The sequence below is a fragment of the Vulpes vulpes genome, chromosome 15, assembly GCF_048418805.1.
Source record: "Vulpes vulpes isolate BD-2025 chromosome 15, VulVul3, whole genome shotgun sequence".
Taxonomy (NCBI): domain Eukaryota; kingdom Metazoa; phylum Chordata; class Mammalia; order Carnivora; family Canidae; genus Vulpes; species Vulpes vulpes.
In genome coordinates, this window is record NC_132794.1 from 35,247,430 (window position 1) to 35,272,198 (window position 24,769).

General features: G+C 37.5%; 1 pseudogene; it reads left to right on the forward strand.

The window, feature by feature from the left end:
• Window positions 1-21,627: 21,627 nt before the first annotated feature.
• Window positions 21,628-22,831, forward strand: LOC112917701 (heterogeneous nuclear ribonucleoproteins C1/C2-like; annotated as a pseudogene).
• The last annotated feature ends 1,938 nt before the right edge of the window (window positions 22,832-24,769 follow it).

Consider the following 24,769-nt stretch of genomic DNA (forward strand, 5'->3'; position numbering starts at 1 on the left):
ATACAATATAGGAAATTAATGTCATAATCCCACATAAATCCTTGATAAAACAAACTGAAAAAAAAAACTGAAAAGGATACATAAATTGATAATAGTTACATTTTATTTAAAAACACACAAAGCATTATTTATTATGAAAAAGTTCATAGATCTAATACAAATTAAAACAGGAATGACACTTCTGGCCCATGAGGTTAGAGAGAAAAGGTAGATCTGATAATAGAACTTTCTGTGATTACTTCTGAAAATTCCTCATATTGACAAGCAGATAGACAAAATTTATTACTTTTGAATCTTTAATATTGTTTTCAGGAACACTCAAAGGAAATATTTTGATAATTAAATACCACCAATCTTTAGTCAATGCAAACTTGGAATTGATTACAATTTATTTGTTACAAAGGACAAAATTTTACCGTCATATATCAACTTTCTCATATTTTAAAATGCTTAAAAGCAGTTTTTTCTTTAATTTGTTCCTTTGATTTTAGTGTTTTAGTGCAGTATTTGCACATGGTGAACCTCAGTCATTTTTGTTCATCAAAATAAATACTCATTGTATTTTATCATAGTCAAAATTAAACTTATAGGTAATAAAAATATAAAAACCCAATGACCTGAAGTTTTCATCTCTGAAGAGTTCTCAGCCAATATAATTGATCTATAGCTGATTGATAATTATTATAAAAAATAATAGAATCCCAGAGGCATATTGATAGCCTCTCAAAATAGGAAAAACATTAAAATAGGATATAAAATAGATTGCATTATTTAAAAGGGTAAATGATGTAATGTTTTAATCATTGCTATTTCAAAAGCTTTCTTTTGAATTTCATTTTATTATTTCATTTCTGCAATATTGTAACCCACTTCATGAAACTGCAAGGGAAATTTCAGTGAAGTAATAGATACCCACCCACTTCATGGTAGGAAAACTCATGGCAACCTAGGCTAATAAGGTAGCCTAGAAAAATTTATCCCAAAAAAGGGTAAAACCATTAGATCACTGTGACAACAGACCAATATATATAAACTTGTAATGCATATATTGTAAAATTAAAATAACTGAGGTGAACTTTCAGGAAGACAGAATTGAAGCATAATTGTGAACCAAGCAATTTTACTGTACAATCCTTAAACTGTTAATAGGAAGGTGATAGAATTACTAAAACATGGAAAAGCTGAAGGAGAGTGTCTCACCAGCAATAGCCAGGAAGATAGTTCCATAGAAAAATATTGCAATACCTTCAGTAGTCCTCTGTAAATTGGAGATGGTTACATGAATCCATCATAATCATATAGCACTACACATTAATATCATCCAATTGATTTCCCATGTGATTCAATATTCATCAACAAACCTAAATATAAATTTACATGACTTTCAATTATCTTATGGGGAAATATATGGAAGAATAAAAACTGCTTTTCGCTTTAAAGACATCTCTTTCTATGGACATTAATAGGTACCCATTCAGCATAGATATAACTTTATTAGGTATGGGTAAGGATATAACAGACTCACATGTCAAAATTTACTCAGAATGCTGAACATTTTAGAAAGCTAAAGACCAAACACTGGATGGGTGTCCACACAAAGAAAATGCTTTACAATGAGATCCTGCCTTTATGTAGAAATGGGCCTACAGCAATACTGACAATTCATATTATCTCTTAGAATAACAATGGAAGACTTTGTATTTATCACTGCATTGGGGAGAACTTTAATTTCATGTGCACAGTTTAGAGAACATGGGATTTTAGGTCTGAAAATTTACAATGTTTTTCCCTGTTAGATATTATTTTATCATCTTAAGCATATCTTTTCAGTTTTCTAATCTCTATGCCAATAATATCTGTTTTTAGCGACATCAAGATAGTGTCAAGATTTGCTAATTAAGAAAATAAGTGTGAAAAATTTAGAAAGTGCTATGTAAAGAAAACCAATGCTTGAGGTACTAATTAATGGATTTCATCAATCTGGATAAAAATTTATCTTCCAAAAATGATCTTCAGTGATCTTCTATTCAATTTCTTTATTGAAGACTCTTAAATTAATAGAACATACAAATTTTATTCAGGTCATTTTTCTTATTTCTTTTTCAGTAGAACATGAAAAACAGCTGCCAAACTATTCATAAGGACTGAATGATTTTCATTGATGATAGTACCAAAAGGAAAAGATGATAGTTGACTATCCAATAATATTGTCCCAATGCCTAAGAAAAACTTGAAAGCCCTTAGGTGAATGGTTATTGATAATTACGGAACAAGTCTGGTATGCAAGAGAAATAAATAAGTACTTAAGAAAAATCAATACTCAGAAACAGCTGGCTTGCATTTACAATAAGATTTGAGCAATCATCAAAATGTAAAAGTGGTAAACAACTGAGCTTTACAAGACCTAAAGTAGTTCTATATATAGGTATAGTACATTGTTATAATTCCCTCTGATTTAATTATTAGCATGAAAAAAAATTGCAAAACTAATAGAACAAAGAGGAATTTGAAAATTCTTCATTTTTCTCTTAGCTAGTTTTTGAATGTACTTGGTCACTTATAAGTGAGTTTATGTTAAAATGAATAATTTTATTCTAACAAAGGAACAAGGAAATAGAACTAGTTATTGTGGTACGTTTTTAGTTAAATGTACGTAAAAAATCCAAAGTAAAAAGTCTACTTTCATGGGAGAATAATATTCATAAGCTGTATACTAAACTGAAGGGAGGAGTCTAATGATTTTTAGCTTTTATTTCATTTTAAGAATCACAACTTGAATTTTATTATTGTTGCTGTTATTGAAATAGTGAATAATTAAAATGCATTGCTTTGCTTATTAAAAACGTTAAAAGGCAAGCACTTTTGTATTATTTAACATTTTTACATTACTGGAACTATAATAGCTATTTGTGTATGTGTCTCTATATATCTACTTTAGACAATAATTTCTTAATCAGACACATTCACTTTTAAGTAAATTATTCTAATGCCACTGAAATTACAGTCAACAGGGATGCTTTTCTGACATTTTCCTTCTCCATATTATATTAGTTGAGTTAAGATTTTTCAAATGCAAAAGTCCTAACTTAACCAAATTCAACTTTACTATAAAATCATATTTTAATCAATGATGCTTATCAAGACCGAACTTATACATTTTGATCAAGGAGGTTAGAATATATCTGAAGAATATTTTTATTGGGGATTCATGAAAGTAATGCATATCAAGCAGAAAACTTGATGGAATATTCTAATTTTGTTCAACATACACACACATCTGTACCTTAAAAGTGAGAATTTCCCTTTTTCTTCAGATTCATAAGCATATAATCTTTAAGAATATTTAAGAATAAATACGAATTTAATACAGAACTCTACACTTTTAAGTCTGTCTTCATATTCAGTAATCAGCCCACTCATTTTTCAATTAGTTGAGGTTACACAGTTTCATTTAATATTTGAATTATTCAGTTTAATTAAAGTAACAAATTCAGACTTAAATGTGCTCAAAGGGGTTGAAAATTAATTGCAATTTAGAATGTAGCATTTGAAAAAAAAATGTCCTCTAGCAGCCTGGAGCTTAAAAATATTTCGACTAAAATTTGAAAAGTTACTCATTTGAAACTCAAGAAGTATGCCAACTTTACAAATATTAAATAAACAATATTGTTAATACATTAGCTGATAACTTTATAATTTATTTGTTAGCAAAGTAAAGAGCCCAGGGACAATATGACACAACAAAAAACTAAGTAATACAAATATTATAGCACTGTAAACTATTTTCAAAAGGAATAATAAAGTACTGCTCTTATTTAGAAATGTATGCATAGATCAAATATTTCAATATATGAAAGCATTCAGTATTTAAAATCACAACAAAAGATCAGTGTGATGTGTTCTACAATACTTATACAATACTTAATAAGGGTCATTGTGCTAGAAATTTCACAAGTATTGCCTCCTTTTTATGTTTCAATTACTTGATGAAGTATTTTTTTAACATGGTACACTGATATAAAAGATTAAGATAAAAATTTTATATTGTAAGGTGTGTTTGCCATTCATCATTTAATTTTAACAACAGTCTCAGACTGTACAGTTACCATCGTAGTAACTCTGGATATCAGGAGACTAAGAATAAATAATGCAAGTGACTTCCTTACATATATACATCAACTGTCTAGAGTTAAAAACCTAGTTTTATAATTCACATTCTCTTGCTTTAATCAATAGCTAGGCCACATTTAGAGTAGTATTTACTGCTGATTGTTAGTAGTGGTGATGATTATTAATAACAAAAAATGTAACCCCTAGTATCTGCTAAAGGGAAATAAAATTATTAATTTATCTTATTATTTTATCATCAGTGTGTTATCATATTCCTATAAATATCTACGACAATATTTGTTTTAAAGAGAGATGGATTCTTTTTAGAAGTATTATGCTGAGCCCCTCACCTTGACTTTGGGATAACACTACCTCTAAAGTCAGTTTTTTTTTCCCATCTATAATCTCTCAGAATCGGAAGGCATTGTGCAATCATACCTAATGTTTTATTGGTTAGCGTTACTGTCTCCACACCTCAGAACAGCTAATAAAAAGTTATCAAATTGATCTTTCTTATAAACTGTAACTTAAGATTATGAAAATTCATTCATTCTTATTAGTGTTCCTGCCTGTTGTTTTCTATTGGCTAGATTCATACACTATAAATTATTTTAATACTGTCAATTTATGACAATATCTGCTTGTCTTCTGGCAATAAAAATATTTTTAAGTACATAGTTTATACTGGCATAAAGGACTCTTTTCATTTGACAGTGAAAGGAAAACATGTATAAATAAAATTGGCCTTTTGCAATGCTTTGATGTGATTATCTTAAGAATGTTCTTTTCATGTGTAAATATCTCTAGAATTTGCCTTGACTCTAATGCATAACTCTAGGAAAAAATATTATTTTGGGTGTTGAAAAATTGTTATATATATGAAATTTATGGGAAGTAATCAGGTTTCAAAGGGGGTGAGGATGTTACCTGAGTTTGCCAAACATTTTATAAACTATTGAGAACTATTGCCAATAGTTCTTATCAAGAGTGGAAGGACAGCTGCTAAAACTGGGAAGAAGTTGATAAAGCTTTCCATCTCAAAACAGTTTTTGGAATTATACTGCTGCAGATTATGGTATGTCTGGGTACATGTATTCCTATGAACTATAACCATATAAGCAAGAAATAATCTATCCCTAAGAAATCTAAATTTTAATAACAATGTTAATAATCTAATAGAAAGGCATAACAATCTAGAATGAAGTTACCTGCAGTGCTACCCCAATAATTATTTACAAATTGCAGGTAGAATAAAAAGATAATTTATCCTTTTCAAAAGTCCCTTTGTTCTCATATAAAAATAAATAGAAATTAATTAAGAATTTTATCCTTCTGCTTTTCCTCTTAAGGTGTGTTTTCAGTGCTTCTAAGAATTAAATGAAGGCAAAAGTAGATATAACTAGAAGCCTATTAAAATTTCATCTTCAGAATAATCCCATTTATCTAGAGTTTAAATAGGAAAAAAGGAGATAAATTCAAAGCAAGCAAAGTAGAAAGGCTTATACAAATAAAACAGAGTAACATGAAATATTTAACTTCTCTTATTGTGAAGACTGAGTTTGGCTGCCAAAACTATTTCATTTAACTGATGAGAGACAGTCGAGTTAAATATAAAGGGCCATGTTTTAAATATTAGCAGGTTTTTTGTTATTACATATTCTAAGTTATAGTTAAAAGATTCAAGTCCCTAGAGTTGTTACTAAATTAAAAAGCTTGATGTTCTAGCTTATGCTTATAATTTTTAATGAGAATCGAAATAACACGGAACAGTAGAGTTAATATGTGTTCCACACTTAAATCAGGATCCCTCTATCATGTGCAAGATCATGATCCTTGCTGTGAGAAAGAACAGATGGGAGCCTTTATTTTTCCTCCTAACAATAATGTTTCAACGTCTCCTCTACTAATAAGAACATAAAGCATAATTACAAATGAAATTAAACCTGTTTGGGTAGTTGTTTTCAGTCATTTAAACTAAACATTTTTCCTTATTACTGTCACTTTTTCTAGGTAAATTTCTAGCACCTTTAAATTACTGATCATGAAAGATTAGAGAGCATGACATTAATCTTCACTATCAACTTCGTTTGTATCATTGCATAAATATATGAGGGAAAAGAAATATAGATATGATGTTTTTAAATGAAAAACATTCAAGATATTGCATAATTATCACAATATTGATTTATGGGACATACTCCAGAGCAAAAATTTCAAAACTAAATTGCAATTTAGAGCAATGGTGGTCAACTGTAGTGTCCTTCACAGGTACACAATCAAATAATAATTAAACAATAAAATGCTACAACTAGAAAACACACTAGTCAGGGAGATGTTCAGAACAGAATTTGAGCTAAGCAAGTTATGTATTATGGTGTAGAAAGACATTTAAAGTGTAAAAAACTTGTCAGGTTTCATCAACAAACAACCGTTGTTCATATTTTAACCAGAACATAAGATTGTGGTCAGGGCTGTAGAATTGTCTCTCAAAAGGTTACAAAATACTTGGTATGATACAGAGGAGAATGGATACCCAGAAACATTTGCTGCAGTATAATTGTGTTGTAATTATCACTGACTTGATTATCTTGAATCATTTAGTTGTCTTATGAGTAACTAATAATCTTAGTATTTGCATTTGTGCTAGGAAGACAAAAAAGGGATGACTGATATAGAATCTGCAATTTTCGGCTTGATTTTCTATATTTATCTTCTAGAAATATAATCATATTTTCTTATACACAACTGCATAAATGAAAGTTAATGTTGGAAGTAACAGAAAGTCCAATGTTAACTAGATGAATAAAAAGTATTTAAAACTATACCTGAAGGCTCAAGACATTAGGATTTACCCTCTCTGACTCTTAGAATTCTGAGTCTTATTTTTATACCCATACCAACTGTTGCAACATCAATAAGATTCACGTAATTCTCACAGTTTTCCCCCAAATATTATAGCAAACAACTCTTTATTTCTTCAAAGCTGGCATCTTGACTTTGCCTCCCTCCTATCATTTTAGGGCTGATTTATGTGTGGTATTTCTCCCCTCATATATGTTCATCTTTATCCATTTTGTCAAATATTTGAAAGTGATATTAGAAGCTTGTATTTATCCTGGAATACTTTGGGGATAAATTTTAATAGTTATAAAAATGATGTTGAATGCTTGTAATGCATTCAGGTGCACAGGTGGACCTGACCTACCCATGAAGGTGGTGGATATGTTCGGGTGCTGTCTGCCCGTGTGCGCTGTGAACTTCCGATGCTTGCACGAGCTTGTGAAACACGAGGAAAATGGCCTGGTCTTTGAAGATGCTGAGGAGCTGGCAGGGCAGCTGCAGATGCTTTTCTCAAAGTTTCCTGATCCTGCTGGCAAACTAAACCAGTTCCGGAAGAACCTCCGGGAGTCAGAGCAGCTTCGATGGGATGAGAGCTGGAAGCAGACGGTGCTGCCTTTGGTTATGGACACATGACCCCTTGGGCCAAAAACAGAGCTGAGTGTGGCCCGGTTCCTCTTAGCCCTGGGGAAACTCTTTAGAGCAGCGCCTCCCGGTGGACAGCAGCTGGGAGGATGGCTGTGGAATGACATTTTTTAATGACCTGGAGTTTGTGTCCAGGAAACTGGTTCAGCCTGGTTTCCTCCCTAGGAGGCCCTGAAATATGAGACTCTTCTCATCTGAAAAAAAAATTTTTTTTAAAAATTTATTTATTCATGAGAGACACAAAGAGAAAGGCTGAGACACAGGCAGAGGGAGAAGCAGGCTTCCTGCGGGGAGCCCGATGCGGGACTCGATCCCAGGACCCCAGAATCATGACCTGAACCAAAGGCAGATGCCCAACCACTGAGCCACCCAGGTGCCCCCTTATTTTTGGTTTTTAATTTCTATCTTGAGAGAGAGCATGAGGCACAAGGTCAGAATGGACAAGACAGACCTCCTGCTTCATCTTCATCACTCAGGACAATCCACTTCTATCAGTTCTGATATGTCTCCATCAGTTACAAGATTTCTCAGGGGAAGGGTCTGACTGAACCCCCCACTCCACCCCCACCTCCCAGCGCCATACCAGCTTTCTCTGTTTACAGGGTGAAGCTCTTCACCTGTGGGCTGGGCTTTGGAATAAGGATCCGGTGCCATGGGGGTCAGAGAGATGGTGTCCAATGGGTTGAAGTTGGGGGCAGGGGTGGGGTCATGGGTTACAGAGCACAGTAGGCTCTGCTGGAGAATGGGACCTTTCTGGGAGAGGAGCCCTCTCCCCTCTCCCATAGTGACAGAAGCCAGGCCCTAAGCTGCTGGTGGGGCCTGCGTCCTAGAGGGAGAAGAGGGCCCCCTCAGGGTGAGGAGACTGTGGTTGTGGGCCGGGCCCCCTCCTTCCGCCGCAGCACAAAGTCTCCAGGGGCGGCTGGACTCATTTTCTTTTTTTTTTTTTGCAAGGGCAGAAGCTTGACTTTTATAAAAGAAGGGACAGTGAGTCAAACAAGACATAGAAAAATTCACTGGGGCTAAATATAAGGGCCTGAACTTTGTCTGAAATAAACTTGAACAAGATGGAGAAGACTTGGCTTCAGACAGCACATTTTTATAAGATTTAGATGTTTTAGGCTGCGTTACCAAAAGTATTATGTCTAGAACGAAGAGATAATAATCCCATTTTTCTCTACCTAAGGGAGGTTGTCCTGGAGTTTTTCAATCAAGTACAACACCGGACATAAAATATGTTCGGAGGAGAGCACCCAGGACTATGAAAGGGACAGGAATATGAATTTGAGTCTTAGAACAATTATTTTCTGGGGGTACCTGAGTGGCTCAGTCCGTTAAGTGACCAACTTGATTTCAGCTCAGGTCATGATCTCAGAGTCCTGGGATCAAGTCCCATACCAGGTTCTGTGCTCGAATAGAGAACTTGAGGACTTTCTCTCCCTCTCCCTCTAACCCTCCCCCTACTTTTTTTTTTTTTTTTTTTTTTTTTACAGTGTAAAACTGAGATACTCATGTTTGTAGGGAGACATTTAACACATTTCTCATAGAAATCAATAGAGCAAACAGATAAAAATGAGTGAAACCCTGAAACAATGAACACTGCAGTGCTGTTTAATGGATACATACAGAATCCTTTACTTAAAAAGTGAAGAAATCCTTTTTGAGTATGCACAGAATGTTTACAATATCTAAGAGCAATAAATACTGAGTATGTTGCCAGCGAGGAGAGGGTGCCTTCATCTCAGAGGTGCAGTGGCTGCAAATGGCTGATTTATGAATAAAATTAAATTTCAAGAGGCTAAATGTCTTCCTATGTCTTATTTTAATATTTTTTTATCATTTAAATATAAGTGTTTACTTGATATGCATTTTTCTTTATTTTAGTTGCAGATATACAGTTCTTTAAAACATAAGTTAAAAGGATTTGTTATATAAAATGAGGATTGAATAATCCTTTCATTTACAAACTATTTTATATAAAATTATAAAAATTTGATACTGACTGGATTTCATGGATTATGATTATTTTCCCAATATATTGTCTATGCCATTTTTGGTTATGAATTAATAGAGTATTATTTTGCAAAAGTTCCTTTTCTATTATTCTAGTGGTATATATGCAGTTTTGTTCATCATTCAGCATGTTATTTTCTCACAGTATTTGCAGAAAACGACTATCAAGCGTTTCCTACTCTACTAACTAGATAATTACTACTTAATGCTGACCTGTTACTGATTCATTAAACACCTATTCATTCTTTTAATGTAAAAAAATCATGGAAATTAAAGATATAAAGTTCTTAAAGAATTAATGTACTAGTACAATGAATTAAGATCAAACAAAACAGCATAGCTAATGTCTTGTTGAATTCTCAGTGAATGATTTTTTCCCTAAATCATGAATTCTTTTTTTTTCCTAAATCATGAAATTTAAGATAAGAAGTAACTTTTTGAATTCCATCCTTCTTTTAATTAACATGTTATTGGTTTTCTTTACATATTAGTAAGGGAACAATTGATAATATGTATAATTTAAGAAGATATGTATATATCTCTAATTTTCTACAACTGATCATGACCTAAAGGCTGAAAAAGAATTTAACCACCAATCTCATTTTTTAGTTTGCTGAGTTCATAACACATTTATCAAGTATTTGTACTTTTTTATACACCAAAATAATTTGATGATTTCTCCTGTTCTTTTTTAATGGATATGAGCTTCAAGTTTACTTGATCCAAAGAAATGGCTAATATAATGACAACACAAGCTTTTGTAAAATGTAGAAACCTATTGTAATCAAACAGTTCCTGTGTTTAATAGCCATCTAATTTATCATCTTTGTGCTCTGCATACTGAAAAAAATGTGTATAGACTTACAGCTCATGTTTAGTTTACAACATAGTATTGCAATATTGCTAACTATTCATCTTAAATTTTTCATATAAATGGATACATACAAACAGTCGCCACTACTAACCTACAAGATTTGTACTTTACAAAGCCCCTGAACTTTTAGTCCACTCACACTGGGCAAGATTCCATATTCATTAGGACAGCAAGAAGATAGATTTGAACATACTTCTAAAGTGACCAATATATTTATCAGCCAATTTCCATATTCCTCTACATTTCCAGCTTGTTTAGGAGTATTACTAGATTGACTAATACAGAAAATCTTTTGTACTCAACAATGTTAAACAGTTGCAATATTCTCATTATAAAAAGGACTATGATCGAATGTATATTATACACAGCTGGGAATACACAGTGAACAATTCATATTTCATATATGCACGTGTACTAGAAAAACTAGTTATACAACAAAGATATGGTTAAGCTAAGAAAATATTTCACAAAGAACTCATAGGAACTAGTCTAAAAATAAGATTGAAATTTAGTTTAAGATATTTATTTTTGGGGACGCCTGAGTGGCTCAGCAGTTGGGTGTCTGCCTTCGGCTCAGGGCGTGATCCTAGAGTCTCAGGATCGAGTCCCACATTAGGCTCCCTGCAGGGAGCCTGCTTCTCCTTCTCCCTGTGTCTCTGCCTCTCTCTCTCTGTGTCTTTCATGAATAAATAAATAAAATCTTTAAAAATGATATTTACTTTAGAATATTGATTGGCACCCATGTAGAAAATTTGTTCTGCACTGAAATATTTACCGTACTATTTCATAAATTTCCTGAAATAGTACATATTAAAAAACATTAAATTTTACTGATTACAGTTATTGAATGAAGTCTATGTGCATACACAGGTGATATGTGGGTAAATAAAAAAACATTGTAACAGTTTTAAGAGTATTCTGTGGTTCATGTGCCTGTTACATTTTAAATAATAAGCATCACATTTTAAAATTATAACATAATTTATTTTTCTTTCAAAGAATACATACTATTCTTATTAGAATAAATGTAATAATGGTTTGACTGGAGAAAAGTATTCCACATTCAATAAATGATAAGATTCAAAGTAAATTTCATATGCATGTCCAAATGGTTTCAGTCTACCAGAGAACATATTCAAGAGAGGAAGAGTGAGGGGACTTTTTTCTCCTTCCAGTGATAGTAGAAACAATGCTTCTTCATTAATTATTATAGCTAGACTGCCTAGAGCAGTCTGTCTCAGCAGAGCATCTGTCCTAGCTTTTATAAGCATCTCTCTTATATTAATAGCTTTTATAAGCATCTCTCTTATATTAATAGTTCTCCTTCTTTATTCATCAGTTGAAAACAATTTACTGGTATTTATAAAATGTTATATCAAAAGTTCAACTCCCTTCAAACTTTCAACAAATGGTAATAATAACAGAGTGGATCTTGGCACCCATGAGGTCTTGAAATCTTTCTTGCCAGCCTTCACAGCCATGAAAAGATGGCCTCTACAATCATTTCCATTTGCTATATTTACTTGAGTGCTTCCTGTCACAACTAACTTAACTTAGATTACTCTTAACCTACATAGAGATCTGACAAATGTGGTTGTTTAAATATAGCCATTCTATTATAAGGGAAGAAATATACAAAGTAGTGGGAAGAGATGCTGAGTACCCATAAACAAATTCATCTCCATCCCAACAAGGAGCATAAACAGCATAACCATAAAATATAGGGAAAACAATTAAAATAGAAAAAAAAGCCTAATTAAATATAATTAACATTTTATTCCACATTTTAATTATGTAAATTAGTTAACTCTAAGATACAATATCTTTCTCATTCACATGTATGGAAAAATTGTGAAAACAGCATATGTATCAAATGTCATTGATATACCTTATATTAGTAAACTTTATCTCAATTACAGTATTTAATACTAAGCATAATTAAGACCACAGAAAAGGTAATACTTGTATATTTGAAGATCAAAAAAGGAGACTATAAATATATTTTTAGTTGCACATAGGTAAAATGTAATATAAATGTGTTGCTGAAATAAAAGGCAAAAATACAAAATGGGAAAAGGGAAACATCAAATCTAATGTGAGCATCCTGATAACTGTGAAGAGGACAATTATTAGGCAGACATGCAAAACCACATTTTGAGTGCAACTTGTCCTCTATATTTTTGAATAAATGTTACTTTATCAGTGGAATGTTTTTTTTTTTTTTTTTTGCTAAAAAATCCCTGCTTTATTTCTATTCAATTGTTCTTATATTACATAACTAGACAGTTTCTTAAATGTTCACTTATTTGTCATACCAATGCTTTGTCTAACTCTACATGTACCAGTTCCACTTTAGAAACTGTGTTTACTCTAAAGAGGTCAGATGTTGTTAAAATACACAATAGGATACAGACTCAATTTTTTAAATGTATTTTATTGTTTGCAAATGTGTTGACATAACTTTTTAGGCTCAAGACAAAACTTCCTGCTTGGAGTGCCGCATCAACAAACTGAACTTAAATAATTTTCATGACTGGGATGCCTGGGTAGCTCAGCCGTGGAGCATCTGCCTTTGCCTCAGGGCATGATCCGGGGTTTGAGATCCAGTCCTGCATCAGGCTCTTACATGGGGCCTGCTTCTCCCCCTGCCTATGTCTCTGCCTCGCTGTCTCTCATGAATAAATACATAAAATCTTTAAAAAAAATAATAACTTTCATGTCCCTTTAAATATTCTGCTTGAACAGAAGTGCAACATATCCAGTCAGCCAATCCTCAAGCACCAAGCCAAATCTGGGCTAAAAACTTATTTCCTTCTTCCTTCTCACAACAAACAAAGTTGGCTATCCAATGCTAGGCAATGAGAGATTTTCTATTTTTCATTCCTTGTCCTTTATTCCTTATCCTATAAAAGCTTCTTGCCTTCTACCCCATTTTGCTGTTTTCCAAAGTAGTTTGTCCACTTCATGAAGTGTTAAAGTTTGTTTGCATCACCTAAACTGTCTTTAATAATTTTTCAACAATAACCAACATGAACATTCAACTTTCAGTGATGATTTTCACTCACTGAATGCTCAAGGCTGCAAACAAATGCTTTTCTGGATCTAAAACTAGAGCTCCAGGATGTTATTTCCACGCACCCTCACATTCCAAAAGGTAAACTAATACTTGATTTCTATGGGCAGTAAATGTTAAACTGATACATAAATGCAAACAATAATGTGCAAAACCAGTAGAATCTTGGAATCACAGACTTACTGTCTAGAAATGACCTCCAGGAACAGAGATTTAACTGTTTGGGTTCTTCTGCAGCATTAGCTTTGGTGTCTGAGATTCAAGCTTTTGAATCTTGACTATTCACAGCTGTTCTCAAACTGAGTAAGTATTCAAATCACTGGGTGGGGTGGGGGACTTCTTAAACAGTTGTTTAACACAATCAGTTTATGATTTGTAGGTCTAAGTAAGGCCTAAGAATTTGCAATTCTGATAGGATTCCAGTGGATGATAATATTCCTGGTCCAGAGCCACACATCAAGATCTAGACTAAACTTGCCTTTTAAAGATGGAGAAACAGGTCTAGCAAGATATAGTGACTTGTCTAGGAACACACTGCCAGTTTTTGACACAGCCAGAAGTCTTCAACTATGTGGCAGTTCTATTATTACAACTCTCTCTCCCTCTGCTCCCCATCAAATTTATATACATATATTGTTTTTCCTTTAAAACAACAGAAAGCTTGTCCCTCACCAGAATAAGTGTGATGGTTAAGAATTGATTACATTGAAAAAATAAAGTAGCCCCATATTTCCACAGTAAACTATCAGAGTTTAAAAAAAAAAAAAAAAACAACTCCAAATTCGATAGTTTAAAAGAACAAAAGTTTATTTCTCACTCAATTTGCATTACCATTAAGGGACAGTTGGTTTCGCAAATCTGGCTTACCCATGGATCCAAGCTAAAAAAGAAGCCATCATTGAGAATATTGTTAGTTATGGAGAGAAGGAATGAAATATAAAAATTGCCCAGTGGCTCTTAGTATTTCCACCAGAAGTGGTATATTTCATCTCCATTCATTTTATTAACTAGAAAAAGTCATTCAACCACACCTAAAGTGCCTCATCTCTAAACCTCTCTGTCCTCCTTTTGCTTTGACTTTTGTTGTATGTAACCAATAATATATGTATAGCCTTATAGCACCATGCCTTAGTGGAAAGGGTGTATAACTTTCTTCCTGCTTAAAGGTTGCCTATCCAGCCATTGAAAGGCATTTGTAGGGGAACTCACTCAGCCATCATGGGATGTGCATATATCCATGCAAAAAGGATAATATCCCCAGATCATTCTCAGAGATATAGAAGATGAAATAACTCCCTTTTCCTAAGCAGTCAGTTTCATGTTTGACTGCCTGATTTCTCAAAGAGTTTTCAGGGAGATTGAGGTCTGTTGTCCACTGGAAAAATCTAAAAGCTCAACAAATCATCCTTGAATTAACTTTCCCCCCCCTCTTTTTCATTCTTCCCCATTTCCTCATTCTTATTTTCTGGAATTAATTCCCAAATTAAAATACCTAAATGTAAACCTATCTCTCAAGCTCTGTTAAGACACCTATCTTCAATAGGGTTGGGAAAGTATACTTGTACAATATGCCCAGAAGAAAGAAAGCCAGAAATATTTATTAAACATCATTATTGACTACTATAGTTAGTAAATTAACTATACCAACATATCAAAAGTAAAATATATTATGATGAAATGAGATTTATATTAGGAATGCCAGATTAGGTAAACATGAAGAAAACTATCCATAAAAGTCATATATGTTTAATAAAGATTTGAATATTTGTTACTGAACACGTCATTTTAATAGAACAAAAGATAAAAACACCAGATCATCTCCATAGATGATGAAAAGGCATTTGCAAAGTAATTAAAAAACTACAATCACTTCTTCCCTCACAAATATTTATTCTTCCTAGTTAAGAAGATATTTTTCCTTGTAAGAATTATGAATCATGAGATTCTGTAATATAAGTACATTTTTATTTTTAGGGAAAGAAGTATAATAGGTATTGTATACTCTGAGGAAAATTTTTTAAATTTATCTTTAAAAAAATATTGGTTATTTAAAAACGAAAGCATTTTTCTATGAAAATCACACCTAATTATAATTATGTGATCACTCTAATCCATAGATTATTAACTCTGTTGAATTCACCTTACATACTTGAATAATTTACATTATAAGGTGTTATTCTAAAGTACCTTTTAAATTATATTTTAAAGATATGTATATGTATGTCTACACAAATTTAATAATTAAGTGCTTAAAATTTAACTCAAGACCATCTAGTTGTAAATTGCTATAGAATTTTTGTTAAGCATACAAAGGTAAAACAGATTTATAACTTTAAGTTGATTTAACTGATAGGAAAATATATGATGTACATATAAAAAGTGAAGATTTTATCTAGTTAGAGTAGCTAGAAGGAAAAATGAAATAAAGTTCAGAACTTTTCCAACTCTATACAAATTTATAGCATGGCATATTTATCAGGTAAAGAGAATATTGGAACTACCATATTTCAATGAAATCATACCTTGTGTTTCATTATCAGAGGAAAATCTAAGGAGTATGAACAAGTAACTAGTAAAACTATCTATTTTTAATGACTTTACAGGTACTGCTGGACACATTTCTAACTTAAAAAATGTTTTGCCTGATATTGCCAAATATCACTGTCACCATGGCAATAGTCACTTCTAAAAATGATTTTAAATGGAAAGGGCAAAAGACAAAGTAATTCTCCAACATAGGAAATATAATTGAATGAAATTGTCTGCTGATTTATTGAGGAAAAAATTCACAGATGAAAGCCACAATTGCTTTCAGAGAATACAAGAAGAGGGAATATTTCCTGTCTGTAAAGCATTGGTACACAGCATTAGAAAGCATTTATTAGAAAAATATACAAGTTAGATTCTCCAGTGATTAAATATGTGGAGGCCGAGAAAAATCAAGGCCATCCCACTTAAAGTTTAGCATTAGCACAAGTACAGCCATCTTAGGCCCCTGTGAATAAGAGCTGAACTTTATGGGAAAAACTACAGAATGTCCTCAATGTCCTCGGCAGGTAATCCCATATCAGAAAGACAACAGAGCCCACGCCCGTGGTAGAAAGTCCCATTTTAGAATTATTCCATCCCTTCTGGAAATCCCCTAGACCAGCCTATAAAGAACCCAGATGTAACCCACTTCAGGGTCCAAGTCCCTGCTCCGCTGTGTCGGGTATACTTGGATCCAAGCTCAAGTTTGTAAATCAACCCTCATGTGTTTGCATCGGTGTCGGCTCCTTGGTGGTTTCTCGGATTTGCAATCTTGGGCACAACATTTGGGGGCTCCTCTGGGATCCGAGAGACCGCCAGGACCCTATCCAGAGGGTTTCACGCGTAGTGAGTGCACTCAACTTTTTCCACCTTTTGCGCGCATATTCTCTGAGAGCTCTACCTGTAGGAATTCCAATCTGTATTGGGTCGGCATTGGCTTAGGCGGATGCGCTGGCGGGCTGTCCACCGGGGGTCCTGAGGAGACATCCCTTGCCCCTGCCTGGAGGACGGTGTCCTCATCTGTAAGGAGGATGGAAGTCCTCATCTGTATGGAGGACAGGGGTCCTCATCTGTATGGAGGATGGGGGTCCTCATCTGTAAGGAGGACGGCGGTCCTCATCTGTAAGTGGGACAGAGGTCCTCATCTGTATGGAGGATGGGGGTCCTCATCTGTAAGGAGGACGGCGGTCCTCATCTGTAAGTGGGACAGAGGTCCTCATCTGTATGGAAGACAGGAGTCCTCATCTGTAAGGAGGACAGGGTCCTCATCTGTAAGGAGGAGGAGGGTCCTCATCTATATGGAGGACAGGGGTCCTCATCTGTAAGGAGGACAGGGTCCTCATCTGTATGGAGGACGGAAATCCTCATCTGTAAGTGGGACAGAGGTCCTCATCTGTATGGAAGACAGGAGTCCTCATCTGTAAGGAGGACAGGGTCCTCATCTGTGAGGAGGAGGAGGGTCCTCATCTGTATGGAGGAGGGGGTCCTCATCTGTATGGAGGACGGGGGTCCTCATCTGTAAGGAGGACAGGGTCCTCATCTGTATGGAGGACGGGGGTCCTCATCTGTAAGGAGGAGGGGTTCCTCATCTGTATGGAGGATGGGGGTCCTCATCTGTATGGAGGACAGGGGTCCTCATCTGTAAGGAGGGCCGGCTGCCAGCCCTTCGGATTACTTTCTGTCTTGTCTCTGTAGCCACAACGGAACATTTGTCTGTTACTGTGTTCTTGATACCTGTTTGCGCGCTGGTCTGTGTTACTGTGTTCTTGTTAACTGTGCATTTGACTGTGTTGTTTGTTAACTGTCACAACTGTCTGTGCCTTGGTGTGGACGGGGGACATAATGGGGCAGATGCAAACCACACCCTTGTCTCTTATGCTCTCCCACTTCTCGGATGTTAGGGAAAGAGCTCGTATTCTGAGCATAGACATATAGAGAGAGAGAGATTCCAAATTTATTGCATATCAGAATGGCCAACCTTTGACGTGGGATGGCCCTGAGAAGGAACTTTTCACCTACCTATTATCTTACAGGTTAAGGCCGTGATCTTCAGGGACAAACCGGACGGCCACCCTGACCAGGTGCCCTACATCCTGGTCTGGCAGGACATGATCAAGAATTCCCCTCCTTGGCTAAAACCATTTTTACTCCCCAAAGCACACAACTCGGCGGAAGGGGTCTCTGTGTCCACCCCCAGACTCTAGGGGCAGGTCTCCAGGCTGCCGAGCGCAAGCCTACCAATCTGGCCAGGTAAGACAAGGTAAGGACGAGAGTTCCACAGCCTTCTTAGAGAGAATACTAGGAGAGAAAAGCTTGCAGGACTTATAGTAGCAGAAAGAGTCTGTAAGTCCAGAAGAGCAACAAACCAAACTAAGTGACCAGCAGACCTGAAACCTGGCCAGGATCCTGTTGGCCACAACCATGGATGACCACAGGAAAGATGGAGGCACCTCAAGAAGCTGGCTTCAGGGACAGGTAAGGAGGATGGCCCTCGTCCCTGTCAGGAGCACCCTAAGCTGAACAAAAACCAATGTGCTTACAACAAAGAAGAGGGCCACCGGGTGAAAGACTGTCTTAACAAAAGACCTAAGACTCCTGCCAAGATCTTGGATATGAATGACCTGGACGACTAGGGGAGCCGGGGTTAAGCACCCCTCCCCGAGCCCAGGGTAACTCTCAGAGTGGAGGGGCAACCTATTGAATTCCTAGTGGACACTAGGGCACAACATTTGGTTTTATCACAACCCCAAGGGAAATTGGCAAACAAGACTTCATGGGTGCAAGGGCCACGGGCACCAAACAGTACTCATGGACTACCTGAAGAACTGTGGATCTCAGCATGGGCTGAGTATCCCATTCCTTCATGGTCATCCCTGAGTGTCCCTACCCATTGTTAGGTCGGGATTTGCTCATCAAGATGGGGGCACAAATTTGTTTCCACCCCGAAGGGGCAAAAATCCTAAACAAGGAGGGGCACCCTATTCAGGTGCTTGTCCTGAGTTTAGAAGATGGATATTGTCTACACCAAACGCCCTCAGCCCCAATGACTGACATTGACCATTGGCTGTGGGAATTTCCCCAAGTGTGGGCAGAAACTGGGGGAATTGGGCTGGGCCAGCATCAACTGGCCATATACATAGAACTAAAGTCTGCGGGCAGACCCTGTCAGGGTCAGCCAATACCCCATGCCTCTTGTAGTGTGTAGGGGAATCACACCCCACATACGGCGACTACTGGACTCGGGCATATTGAGGCCTTGCCAATCGGCATGGAACATTCCCTTGCTGCCGGTTGGAGAACCGCACTCTAACGATTCCTTGGGTGAGTTCTGTTCCGAGCACCCTCATTTGAAATCCTGTTGGTGGAGGAGGACCAGGACACATGCCTGCGAAGCACCAGGGACTTGCTACAAACCATAGTGGCTCTAGGATACTGGGCCTCAGCTAAAAAAGCCCAGATCTGCAGAGCAGAGGACAGCACAGACCGTGACCAAGAAACTGCAGGAAGACATCTCACTGAGGGATGGTTTTCCTGTTAAGACTGGATCAGACAACGGCCCAGGATTCGTCTCTAAGGTAACACGGGGAGTGGCCCTAGTACTTGGGGCAGATTGGAAATTACATTGTGCACATAGGCCCAGGAGCTCAGGACAGGTAGAGGATGAATAGAGCATTCAAGGAGACCTTAACTAAGTTAGCCCTGGAGACTGGGGGGACTGGGTGACTCTCCTCCCCTTCGCCCTATATAGGGTGAGGAACTCCCCATAAGATGGGACTGACTCCCTACGAGGCTGTGTTCGGTCTTCCTCCACCTGTTATCCCCAGTTTAGCAGCAGGTTTCCAAGGCAAACAGCCTCTGGCATGTTGGAACCGATGGAAAGGGAGTCGGGGTAAGGTCCTCGAATCCGGAGTGGCGGAGATGGGGCCGAGGCGTCCGGTGCGGTAGCGCCACCATCCCGAGAAGCCGCGGGAGCCCCGGGGAGAGTTCTCCTTCCTTTGTGAAGGGTGGGGCGCCCTGGAATGGGCTCCCCCGAGAGAGGGGCCGCGCCCCCATCATACGGGCCGGGTGACTGGGTGTACGTGCAGAGATACCGACACCGGACACTTCAGCCTCGCTGGAAGGGACCCTACCTGTGATCCTGACCACTCCCACCGCCCTCAAGGTCGCAGATTACTCCCTGGGTCCACTACACCCACGCCGGGCCAGCTGCAAGGACTTTGTTAAGACTGTGCTGTTCTCACTTACCCCACTAATGTTGTTTATGCTCTGTACTCTTCGTGCCAGAACCAATCCCCATTAGCCATTTAAAAATGTGCACCCAATTCAGCCTCGCTTTTAAAGTCTTTATTTATTTTTGTTTTTGGAGTTTTATTTTTATTTTATTTTTTTTAATTAATTTTTATTGGTGTTCAATTTACCAACATACAGAAAAACACCCAGTGCTCATCCCGTCAAGTGTCCCCCTCAGTGCCCGTCACCCATTCCCCTCCAGCATCCGCCCTCCTCGCCTTCCACCACCCCTAGTTCGTTTCCCCGAGTTAGGAGTCTTCATGTTCTGTCTCCCTTCCTGATAAGATAGGAGCATCTTAACTGTAGAGAGGCTTTTGCAAGGGGGGGGGGGGGGGGGCGGGTTATGCGTTGCCCCAGATGAGGAGTGTTGCATCTTTACTGACCACTCAGGAATAGTCTGGGAATCTCTGGCAAAAGTCAGAAAAGGTTTGGCTAGACGTAAACGGGAGCGAGAACGGCAACAAGGTTGGTTTGAATCATGATTTAATCATTCCCACTGGCTCACTCTGAGACCAACCTGGACCCAGGATTGGGTCCTTCCTTAGGTTCCTCTGAGAGGGGGAAATGTGGAGGCCAAGAAAAATCAAGGCCATCCCACCTCAAGTTTAGGGTTAGCACAAGTACAGCCATCCCAGGCCCCTGTGAATAGGAGCTGAACTTTATGGGAAAAACTGCAGAATGTCCTGAAGGTCCTCGGCAGGGAATCCCATATCAGAAAGACAACAGAGCCCACCCCCTGGTAGAAAGTCCCATCCTAGAATTATTCCATCCCTTCTGGAAATCAGCCTATAAAAAAGACCAGCCTATAAAAAACCCAGCTGTAACCCACTTCGGGGTCCAAGTCCCTTCCCTGCTGTGTCGGGTGCACGTGGACCCAAGCTCGAGCTTGCTAATAAACCGTCGTGCGATTTTTGTGAAGAGACGAAGGCTGAGCGGTCGCGGCCGGGTCCTCGCCCTCGAGCAGCACTTGGCTTCTCCACGTAGAACCCGGGAGTGGGAGATTCAGAATCGAATCCCTTCTCCCTCCCGCGTCCTGTTTTCGGCTCGAGAGGAACCTTACCATCAAAGACAATGGCCAGGGATCCCCGGGTGGCGCAGCGGTTTGGCGCCTGCCTTTGGCCCAGGGCGCGATCCTGGAGACCCGGGATCGAGTCCCACGTCGGGCTCCCGGTGCATGGAGCCTGCTTCTCCCTCTGCCTGTGTCTCTGCCTTGTCTCTGCCTCTCTCTATATATATGACTATCATAAATAAATAATAAAAAAAATTAAAAAAAAAAAAAGACAATGGCCAGCAATGTTACCAACAAGACAGATCCTCGCTCCATGAACTCCCGTGTATTCATTGGGAATCTCAATACTCTTGTGGTCAAGAAATCCGATGTGGAGGCAATCTTCTCAAAATACGGCAAAATTGTGGGTTGCTCTGTTCATAAAGGCTTTGCCTTCGTTCAGTATGTTCATGAGAGAAATGCCCGGCTGCTGTGGCAGGAGAGGATGGCAGAATGATTGCCGGCAGGTTTTACATATTAATCTGGCTGCAGAGCCAAAAGTGAACCGAGGAAAAGCGGGTGTGAAACGATCTGCAGCGGAGATGTACGGGTCAGTACCAGAACACCCTTCTCCGTCCCCTCTACTCAGCTCCTCTTTTGATTTGGACTATGACTTTCAACGAGATTATTATGACAGGATGTACAGTTTCCCAGCACGTGTACCCCCTCCTCCTCCAATTGCTCGCGCTGTGGTTCCCTCAAAACGTCAGCGTGTATCAGGAAACACCTCACGAAGGGGCAAAAGTGGCTTCGATTCTAAGAGTGGACAGCGAGGATCTTCTTCCAAGTCTGGAAAGTTGAAAGGAGATGACCTTCAAACCATTAAGAAGGAATTGACCCAGATAAAACAAAAAGTGGATTCTCTACTGGAAAGCCTGGAAAAAATTGAGAAAGAACAGAGCAAACAAGGAGAGATGAAGAATGATAAGTCAGAAGAGGAGCAGAGCAGCAGCTCCCTGAAGAAAGATGAGACTAATGTGAAGATGGAGTCTGAGGGGGGTGCAGATGACTCTGCTGAGGAGGGGGACCTACTGGATGATGATGATAATGAAGATCGGGGGAACGACCAGCTGGAGTTGATCAAGGATGATGAAAAAGATGCTGAGGAAGGAGAGGATGACAGAGACAGCGCCAATGGCGAGGATGACTCTTAAGCACATAGTGGGGTTTAGAAATCTTGTCCCATTATTTCTTTACCTAGGCGCTTGTCTAAGATCAAAATTTTCACCAGATCCTCTCCCCTAATATCTTCTTCAGCACATGCTCACTGTTCTCCCCATCCTTATCCTTCCCATGTTCATTAATTCATATTGCCCTGCGCCTAGTCCCATTTTCACTTCCTTTGACGCTCCTAGTAGTTATGTTAAGTCTTACCCTGTAATTTTTGCTTTTAGTTTTGATACCTCTTTATGACTTAACAATAAAAAGGATGTGTGGTTTTAAAAAATAAATAAATAAATAAAAAATAAACCGTCGTGCACTTGCATCGGTGTCGGCTCCTTGGTGGTTTCTCGGATTCGCAATCTTGGGCACAACAATAACTAATCCCATATATAAATAAGGAGTACATTTTTAACAGAAAACTGTGACTCCTTTACAGGTTACATAAACTTTAACAGAGTCATAATAAATACAAAGAAAACAAACAAAAAACTAAGGAAATATTATGGGTTAGCTGATTTTTTCCCTATATACATGTTATAGACCTCAATATTTGATTTATGCAGTGATATAGATATACTACTGATTAATTTATAAATCATCAGTGTTTTCTTGAAAAGAATTTGATAACTACTGAATTAACCCCCAAACATCATTTTTTAGATTTCAATACTTGTTCTTTTTGCTTTTTCCCCAAATGTCAGTTAAGAGCTTTCTAGTTGCCAGGGATCTACTTGCTGTCAGACATAAATGAGAAAGTATGACATAAAGCTCTGGATTTATATGAGGAAGCAATTGTTATTCTATGTAAAAAATTCACTAAGAAGATCTATAGCAATAGAGTGGAACCAAAGATTTGCTGTGGTGAGGTAGCAGATAGTCCAAACAGATACAATGACTTAACAATGACTTACACATAATCAAAAACTTAAAAATTATAATACAGTAAATCATTTAAAAACAGTTATGTAGTAAATAGGGATGCCAGGAAAGTAGTTATAATACAATACATTGCCAATTTTATGGAGATATTCTTCAATCTCACATTCTCTATTAGTAATAAATGTTTTGGTTTTGTTGGTTTTTTTTAAATGATTTTTTTAAAGAAGTTAAGATATTAATTAATATCCACATAAGGAGAAAGAATATCTGCATTAATATTTGCCAAATAATTTTTTAATGTAGAATTTTAGTTGATGTTGGATTTAGGATGAAGTGTGGGAATATATATGAACCTAAGGAAAACCATTTGTCATTGCAATAGTGAAAATTAGTTCATAATTACCAAATCAGAATTGTGAGGAAAACATTGTTATTTATAAATCCTTGCAATGGTTAATTTTATGTGTTAACTTGACTGAGCCATTAAACGCTTAGACATTTAGTCACACATTATTCTGGACATGTTTGTGAGGGTGTTTCAGATAAGATAACATTTGAAGTGGTAATTGATAAAGCACAAAGCCCTTCTGAATGTTGGCTGGGCTATAGCCCAAACAACTGAAGACCTGAATAGAACTAAAAGGTTGAGGGACGCCTGAGTGACTCAGTGGTTGAGCATCTGCCTTCCCTCAGGGCGTGATTCCGGCGTCCTCTGCTTGATTCCCACATCAGACTCCTTGCAGGGAGGCTACTTCTCCCTCTGCCTATGTCTCTGCCTCTCTCTGTGTCTCCCATGAATAAATAAATAAAAATCTTAAAAAAAAAGAAAAGAAAGAACCAAAAGATTGAATAAGAGGGAACTCTTTCTGCCTAAGTATTTGAGTTTAGACATTGGCCTTCCCTTGCCACTCAGACTAGAACACCATCAGCTTTCCTGGTTCATCATTTGGGTCTCTTGCTACTTTCCTTCTTGCTATCTTTATTCAAATGCGGATCCCCACATAAACCTTCTCACTGGGAATCCAAACTGAGACCTCCATTCACACAATGCAGACTCTCACACCAGTAACACAAACCGACACACAGAGATACCTTTGTATCCTGCCTCTGCACTCCCCATCTTCAGAGTCCAACACTGCAAGAATTCTCTCTTTAGTGCCCTCTGTCCTTGGTCACTCCTGTGAAGAACCAAGAGGTAGACCAGAGGAAGACTGGTAGGCAGCAAAGCAAAGTTTATTGAGCAATAGTATAAAGTTCCCGGAGAAGGAGGGACAGGAAGAGGCTTGTCCTTGGAGTTTCTAAGTTTAGG